Source organism: Salarias fasciatus, unplaced genomic scaffold (genome assembly GCF_902148845.1).
Source record: "Salarias fasciatus unplaced genomic scaffold, fSalaFa1.1, whole genome shotgun sequence".
In the NCBI taxonomy this organism is placed as follows: Eukaryota; Metazoa; Chordata; class Actinopteri; order Blenniiformes; family Blenniidae; genus Salarias; species Salarias fasciatus.
In genome coordinates this window covers 43,773-53,056 of record NW_021941242.1, presented here as the reverse complement: position 1 = coordinate 53,056, position 9,284 = coordinate 43,773, and positions in this window count along the sequence as shown.

The window sequence follows — 9,284 nt, the reverse complement described above, 5'->3', positions numbered from 1 at the left end:
TGAGGCAGCTGCTGTTGTGATACTGGGCTATACAAAAATAAATTGATTGATTGACAAAGTTGCCACTTTTAAGAGTTTTCTGCAATAGTTTACAAATTGTACTAAAGTAATAAAACAGACAAAAAAACCACTGCCACAAAAGTCTGAAATAAGGATAAAACGCCATGAATAATATTTATACATCAATTAAAACACAAAGTCAAATAAATTCCTTGTATTTGTTTTTATTGGTTTAATCTTGTTTTATTATTTGCTTTATTGGCTTTAAATTATGTAGTTATTGTTATTCATATGCTTTAATTTTGTTGGAACACACTTTGGTCACTGTATGTGTTGTAAAGGGCTCTATTAAAGAAATGTTGATTGATTAATAGATTAAAAACAAAACTTTAAAACAGTCCTTTAAATTAAAAACTAAACTAAACAGTAGCAGTTTTAAGAACAATGTGGAGACCTTGCCCTCCGGGCTCGGTCCCTAATTAGAGCCCTATACAATACACACTAAACTTAGTAAATTAATTCTAACTAATTATAAAATAAAGTGTAAAATATGTGAGACAACGTCCACTGAACACTGACAGAGCAGACTACAACATGCCCTCCCTCCTCACCTCCTCTCCATCCTCCTCTCCTCTCCTCTCCTCCCCTCCTCTCCTCTCCCTCCATCTGAATGAACGGGTCTACGGAGTCAGCCAATCATTCCCACGGTAGGACAGGCCAACTTTCATGAGACAAACATTAAAGCTGAGTTTGTGACGAACAGATAACAGCCGGCAGCAGGCTAACATTTATCCGACGCTAGCTAGTTGGCAAGTGGGACAAATAAACAAACTTGCAAAAAAACAAAAACAAACAAACAAAAAACTTGGTTTCCCCTCCACCTCTCCAGCCCACATCACCAGCAAATGACTTACCTTTATCCTTTGAACGTTTTTCTTCCTCAGTCTTCTTTTTCTTCCGTTTTTCCGCGCCGCTGGGATAATTTCTTTTTGATGCCATTATGGTTTGTTTTGTTAATCCTCTGGCTAATGACGGGTAGCTGTCCATCATTCCCATCGTACCTGTCGGCGGCCGCTACGTGACGTCACTTGCTGTGTGACAGAGCGGTCCAACACACTAATAATGCCATAAAAGCACCAGCCACAGCTTATCATTGCAGTTTATTTTATCCAACGTTTATTTTTAAGCATGTAAGAGGTGTAATAAACACAAGAGCTAGCTACAGATAAAAACAGGACATTTTAATTATCCTCAGAAGAGATTGAACATGCAGCTTTGGGGCCCCCTGGTGGCTTGGGGGCCCTAGGCATTCGCCTAGTTGGCCTATAGGAAGAAACGGCCATGCCTTCGCTTGATGTTTTCTGCGCTGGATCTGTTTTTCCTGCTGACCACAAACAATGTCTTTTACTGCTGCAGGCTTCAGCAGGTCAAAGGTTGTGCGCAGATCTCTCTTGAACATTAAGTTTGCAGGAGAGGACTTTGTCGTGCTGTGAGGAGTGTTCCTGTAAGTTAGCAGGAAACTGTGCAGTCTTTGATGTAGTGTTCCTTGTCCTCGTGATGTCTTTAGAGCACGCTTCAGTGTCTGGACAAACCTTTCAGTGAGCCCATTTGTGGCAGGATGATAAGGAGCGGAGGTGATATGTTGCACTCCATTTGCTTGTAGAAATGCTGACATTTCTTGAGACACAAGCTGGGGTCCATTGTCCGAGACTAGTTGTGCAGGAAATCCAAACCTGCAGAACATCTCTCCAAGCTTTTCGATTGTCTTTTCAGTGGTGGTGGACCTCATTATTGCCACTTCAGGCCATTTGCTGTGTGCATCAACAGCCACCAAGAACATCTTGTCTTCCACTGGCCCTGCAAAGTCAATGTGAACACGCTGCCATGGCTGTTGTGGAAATTCCCATGGATGAAGAGGAGCTAATGGTGGGTTGTTTCTGATTTTATGGCAGGCTGAACAAGATGTAGCTATTTCCCCAATTTGTTTGTCCATTCCTGGCCACCAAAAATAGCTTCTTGCCATTTCTTTCATCTTGACAATTCCACCATGTCCTGTGTGAAGCTGTTGCAACATTTTTGGTCTGAGAGAGAGCGGAATGATCACTCGCCTTCCCCAAAGCAGGCATCCCGACTGAACAGAAAGTTCCAACCTCCTCCCCAGATAAGGCTGGAGATGCACTGTGTTGCTGGCAGGTCGACCTTTGACAACAATGTCCATGACCTCCGAAAGCTCTGGGTCATTGCGAGTCTCTCTTTTTATTTGCACAGCCGACACAGGTGCCTTTTCCACTTCCCTGAAGTAGAAGATGTCCACTGTTTTCGAATCAGGTTTTGTGATGGGGAGTGGCAATCTGGATAACCCGTCAGCATTGCAATGAAAGTCTGACTTACGATACTTGATGTCGTACGAGTGACCAGAAAGCAGCAAAGCCCACCTCTGCAACCTTGATGCAGCAAGAGGCGGAATCCCAGTGTGAGGCCCCAGGATGGTTGTGAGAGGTCGATGGTCTGTCAAAAGTGTAAATTTCCTCCCATACAAATTATTGGTGGAATTTTCTCACAACGAAAACAATGCTCAATGCCTCTCTTTCCAATTGAGCATAGTTAGTTTCTGCTTTGTTCAAGGTTCTGGAAGCGAAAGCGATGGGCTTCTCCTCACCATTTGGCAGTATGTGAGAGATTACAGCTCCTACCCCATACGGAGAAGCATCACAAGCAAGCTGAATTGGGAGTGAAGGGTTGAAGTGAGTCAACACTTCAGAGGTAGTCAGCACATTCTTTGCCTTCATAAAAGCCTCCTGACATGTGGTTGTCCATTTCCATGGCTTGTCTTGGTGTAACAACTCATGCAGTGGTTGTAACAGCGAAGCCAGATTTGGGATAAAACGTCAATAATAGTTCAGCAACCCCAAGAAAGATCGCAGCTGGCTGACATTTTGGGGTGGAGGTGCCTCCACAATGGCTGTGATTTTGGACGGTGCTGTGTGAAGTCCCTGAGCATCAGTCACATGTCCCAGGTATTCCACTGATGGTTGAAATAACTCACATTTGTCTCTGCGCACTCTCAATCCATACTCCCTCAGTCTTTGTAGAGTCGCATCCAGATTTTGCAGGTGCTCTTCATCGTTTGCCCCAGTGCACAGAATGTCATCCAAATAGCACTGCACCCTGGGTAGACCACTGAGGACCTGGTCCATAGCTCTCTGAAACAGGGCTGGTGCTGAAGTGATACCAAACGGTAGTCTGCAGTATCTGAAAAGGCCTTTTTGTTTGTTAATAGTGAGCATCTCACGTGACTGTTCATCAACCTGCATTTGCAGGTAAGCCTGGTTCAGATCTATTTTGCTGAATTTTTTTCCACCACTTAGTCCAGCAAATAAGTCATCGATCAGAGGAAGTGGGTACTGTTCTGTAATTAAGGCAGGATTGACAGTTACCTTAAAGTCTCCACAGGTCCGGATTCCACCATTTTTCTTGTGCACTGGAACGATGGGTGTAGCCCACTCACTCACTGTTACTGGCTCCAGGACTCCATTTTTGACCATTGCCTCCAAATCAGCCTCCACCTTCGGTCTGACAGCATATGGTACAGGTCTTGCCTTCAGAAACACAGGTTTAGTATCAGGTTTAACGTGCAGCTTCACAGTGATATTTTTCATACAACCCAGTTCATCACGAAAGACTTCTTCATGTTTTTCCAGAATTTTCTGAAGCTGAAAACTGTCTGACATTTTTCTCACTTCTTGCCAGTTGAGCCGAATCGCTTTCAACCACACTCGACCCATTATGGCGGCAAAATTTCCCCTCGTGATGTAAACTGGGAGTCTCACAGTTTGATCATTACACTGCACCAGTACATCGGTCATCCCCTTCATGTGCACTGGGTGTCTGGTGGAGGCTTTGTCTGGCTCTGTCTGGGGGGCGTAGGGGAAGATGACGCAGATATTTCCTGTAGAACTGATCAGACACTAATGATGCTCTCGATCCAGTGTCTATCTGCATCTTTATGGAATGTCCTTCCAACTTAGCTTGGGTCCAGAACCCATCTGAACTATCCCCCACCGTCATTACACTTAGTGTATTCACCAAAGCAGACACGTCTCCCTCTGAAGAATCACTGCTGCTCTCTTTTTCACCTTTGACTGTGTGCACACGTCTCTTTTTCTTGAAGTACAGAGTTTTGTTTTTATTTCCAAACTTGGAGCCTTCTTCCTTGCTCATTTTACTTCAACATGCTCGCTCCACGTGACCTTTTTTTCCACATTTACGGCAATCCATGTCTTTGCACCAGCATGCAGATGCAGAATGGCCAGACTTCCCACAGCGAAAACATGGCCCATTAGCATCCATGTTTCCCTTGCTGATTTTGTGAACCTGTCCCCCCACATGCAGCTGTTGGGCCTCCTTAGAAGCCATTTCCATGGACACGCTGATGTTAATGGCTTTCTTGAGCATCAAGTCACTTTCTGTCAGTAGTTTCTTTTGAGCAGCTTCATTTTTCAGTCCACATACAAGCCTGTCCCTTAACGCATCACTTAACGTATCACCAAACTCACAGTGCTCTGCTAGTCTACGTAAAGCTGCCACAAACATGGTGACAGACTCACCCTCTGCTTGATTTCGCCGATGAAATCGAAATCTTTCAGCGATTACCAGAGGTTTGGGGGAGAAATGCTTCGTCAAAGTGTCCACAATCTCTTTGTACATTTTACTCCCTGGTTTTTCAGGCTGTAATATGTTCCGAAGCAGGGTAAAGGTCTTTGGTCCAATCACACTCAAGAAAGTGGGTACAAGCTTTTCATCGCTTATTCCATTAGCAGCAACAAAATAGTCAAACCGCTCTGTGTATGAGCTCCATTGCTCTATACTTTCATCAAAGGGACCAATCGAACCGATGACTCCAGCCATTCTTTATCACAACTGCTGGTTATAGCACCACTTCGTTGCATATGGTCACCACACTTTACTCACAGCGTCCCTTGGTCCTGGTGTATCACTGTCGGTGTTGCTGGTCCATTCCTCCCCTCTTTTCTGAGAAGAATCCGCCACACGTGCCACACTCCACGGTAGCATCCATGCTAGCTCCAAGCTAACTCTGAGGAAGTCCTTCACACTTCTCCCAAACACCGGCAAAACGCGTCGATTCAGACGTCCTCGTCATCATTTTTGTTATATCTTAGGTTGGCTTCTTCATATTACAAGAACACGGACTCATGTGGCCGTTGAGTTCTTTTATTGATCAACACAGCAAAACACACGGACCGCTGGATGTAAACTCTTAAACATAAACTACACTACCCATAATGCCGTGGGTGCGTCTTCAGTACGGCAACCTTAGTGGCACAAAATACATAACAGAGAGTCCTCCAGACACCCCAATATGTAATGACATGTCAGGAAAGTATGGGCCCGAGTGTGTGGGACGTGTGAGAGAATTGAGTGAATGGTTTGGGTTCCCCAAAGGGGGGAAGTTTGAGCATGAGACAGTGACTGGTTCTGCTAAAATGTTCACTGGGAAACAGGAAAACCGGGGAAAGAAGAATGATTGAGGAGTCACTTTGGATGAGTGAAGCTGGAAGCAGAGATAGAAAGCAGAGGGACAGCCGCTTAGGGAGAGACCAGGGAGAGAAAACATCGCGAGGGACATGAGAGGGTTTACTACAGATACATGTGTCTCCGTGCCATCTGCTCTCTTTCGAGGTTGATTCGTACTGGACGTCGGATGTGTGAGGAAAGTGACTGGACTCCTCCCCTTCAAACATCCATCCAACCACCGTGGCCTCTGCTCGACTCTACTCCCACCCTCTCTGACGTGTCGAACTCCACCTCTGCATCGGCTTCCTACTGAAGGAGTGGTCTGGTCTGTCAGACACTCCCAACACATCGGTGCTGGAAAGCACCACCTCCTGGATGAATGATGGAAATGAAAACTGAGCCAACAGCACAACATCATTCATGGTCGTTCTTCAGAAGCAACTCTCCTCAGGACTCAAGCTCGAAGCACCAGCCTGAGGGGGACGAAGGACACCAGGGTGAAGCTGGTGGACGGACTCGACACTGGGTCCGTAACTGTCCACATAAGAACTGTGGACATGGACGATGGTGTGGAGAACAACGCAGAGGAGCACAAGAAGGGGGGAAACGGGTCACGTTGAATTCTCATCCGACTGAGGGAGGAAGTTCTGACTGAGAAGGTGGAATCACCACTGATGGCATGGGTGACGTACACAAACAACACACAACCTGCTAACCGCAATGAAGAAGCACTTTGCTCTGATACACAGCTGGACAGGGTCAGGATAGAGTAGCAGAGCTTAAAAAGAATACAAAAAACTCCACACTGATTGATCGTATTTCATGCACAGTGACTGATGTACATCTGAGGTTCTACTTCGGAAGTGCTACGGGCTTCGCTAGTGGCACACCTCCAATCTCTGTCCAATCCACTGAGACTATACAAAGCTCGACGCACCAATCCCCCGCACGCGATGGCGCAGCGCCACGCCCCACACCGATGGTACATAACCTCGGATGGCGCTAAGCAAACCCTTCTTCTTTCTCAGCATCTCCATGAGACATAGAAGCCTCTATTCTCCAGATCAAGATTCGACGAGAATGGATTCGCCGGCCTGGAACCAGTCGCCATCGGGCGTCGGGCCGTTCTTCTGCTGCTCCTGCGGCATTCCGCTCATCGTGCAGGACTGTCACGAGCTCTGCTTCCTCTGCCTTGGCTGGCAGCATCACCGCCAGCGGACCTCCTGCCCGGCCTGCCTCGCGCTGCCGCTCGAAGAGAGCCAGCGGCGAGCAGCCTTCATGGGCGCAACCTCCCCGGCTCCTGCCGGTGAGGACGACGCCGAGGAGACCGCTGCCGCCGCCGCCTACGACTGGGCCGAGATCCGCAGGAGCGTCAGCAGCAGCAGCAGCAGCCACAGCAGCATGTCTGTGTCACAGAGTTCGACTCGGTTCGACTCCGCCTCCACCGCATCCCATCTCCCCCGCGAGCCTGTGGAGCACCTCGCGGGGCTCTTCACTTCAGCCGCCGAGCGCACCGGCCTCGCGCTGCCGCCGCAGCCTCCGGAGCCGGTGCAGCGTGATTTTGCACTCGGGCTGGCAACCCGGTCATGGGCTCGGTCCCGGACTGCGGTCCTATGTCCCGCCGTGCCGTCGTTTCAAGCTCACGTGCAGCGGGACTGGGGTACGCCACTTGCCGCCAAGGGTACGGTGAAGGGCTACCGAGAGTATTCTTGTGTGGAGGGCTGGCCGCCGGTCTCTGGAGTGCCTGCCATTGAGGACTCCGCTCGTCTGTGCCTCCTCCCCCGATCCTCCGCCTGGCCCGGCGGAAAGCCCGTGCTGCCGTCGGAAAGGGACAGGCGCATGGCGAGCTTCCTGGATCGTGGCTACGCTAGCAGCAACCTGACGTTCGCCCTAGCCAATAACATGACCTTCCTCCTGGGCTCTGTGGACAAGATCTGCCATGAGAAGTCCCAGCTTTCCCCCGAAGACATCGTGGAAGTCCGAAATACGGCCGAAGTCCTGATGCGCATGTGTGGAGGCCGCGTCATGGCCAACGCACAGCTCGCCATGAGGCACCTGTGGCTTGGTCTGTCTTCTTTATCTGAGCGGGACCAGCGGGGCGTCCTGGGACTCCCCCTGTCCACCTCTTCTCTTTTTGGGCCCGATATACAGGTGATCATCGAGCGCCTGGAGGCAGCAGCACGAGGCTCGCAGCAGCTCGCCCCGCACCTCCAGCCCCGCCGTGAGCCGCCGCCGTAGCGCCGTCGCTCCGCGGACCAGCGGCATCCCGCTCCTTGGAGCACCTCGGCACCTGGACAGACCGGATCATCTTCCCGCCGATCCTCCCGGGGCGCCGATCAGCCCAGACGGTCCCGCGCTCCCGAGACACGGAGCGCCCCGTCCGCTCGACCCGCACCTGCCAGCAAACATGCAAATAAGGCCGTCAGGCCCGTTACATCTTCCAAAGAGCAGCAGTCCCTCCTCTCCCCCGTGTTAGCATGATCGAAAAGTGCAAAACCCGGCTGGGCCCTTCTCCCTCCCTCCTCCCGCTCCGCGATAAGGCGGCTGAGGATGGTGAGCGGAATGCGCACGGAACCGCCTCTTCACCGGCGCTTTCTTCGCGCTCTGGCCGCAATGCGGCTGCGGACGCGGGGCATAGCAGCGCGCTGGAGCCGCTAGCTTTCCCGCTGTGTGCGTCACGCAAGCGGTGCGGTGCTGATGTCTTTTCAGCGCCCCGCAAACGCTCCAGGCTGCACTCTCCACCGGCTTCGGCTCGAGTGAGCATTTCGAAGCGTCAGAGCGACGGCTCCGGCCCGGCCCGGCTCCCCGCCGTGGGGTATCCCGGCCCCGGCCGCACCCATAGCGCTCTCAGCAGCGTTTGTCCGCCGACCTCCGCTCGTGTTAGCATGACGAGGCGTCAGAGCGGCGGTGCCGTTACGCCCCGGGCTGCCAACATGCAGCGCCCCAGCCCCGGCGCCACTCATGCCGCTCCCAGCGGGGTTTCTCCGCCGAGCGGCGGACTCACGCCGGCCCGGGTGTCCACCGTAAAGCGCCCCGATCCCGGCCTTATTCGTGTTGCTCCCGGCAGCGCTCCCTCGGCTTCCCCGTGTGTTGACACGGCGGAGCCTCGGAGCAGCGGAGCTCTGCCGTCCCGGGCTCCCGCTATTGAGCGTCCCGGCTCCGGCTTCAGCATCACGGCTAGCGATCCGGAAGGCTCCGACATCAGCACCGAGGACAGCGACCCGGAAAACTCCGGGACCGTGCTGCCTCTGCTCGGGTTGTACCCAGCAAAGCGCCGGTCCGCGGCCCCCTGGCGGCCGCCCACTCTCATTCAGGGGACGCCTGCTCCACAGCCCTTCGCCGGGGGCCCCCCGTCTCCCGAGGCCGGGAGGATGGGTGGGCCGTCCCCGCTGGCCGTGGTACAGCCACACACGCTCCAGTTTCACACATGGCGTGTTATGTTGGGACCGCTTTCTCCCTGGCTGTCCAGGACACTGAGAAACGGTTATGCCCTGCAGTTCGCCTGTCGTCCGCCTCTCTTCAACGGCATCCTTCGTACGCGGCTCGCATGCCCTGCGGGGACGGCCGCTCTCGAGGCAGAAGTAGCCTCACTCCTCCGCCGGGGTGCGGTCACGGAGCTGAGTGCGACAGAGGCGCACTCGGGTTTTATTCCCCCTACTTCTTGGTCCCCAAGAAAAGCGGGGGTGTAAGACCCATTCTGGACCTGAGGGTCCTCAACACTCACATAGCCACCAGGAGGTTCCGCATGC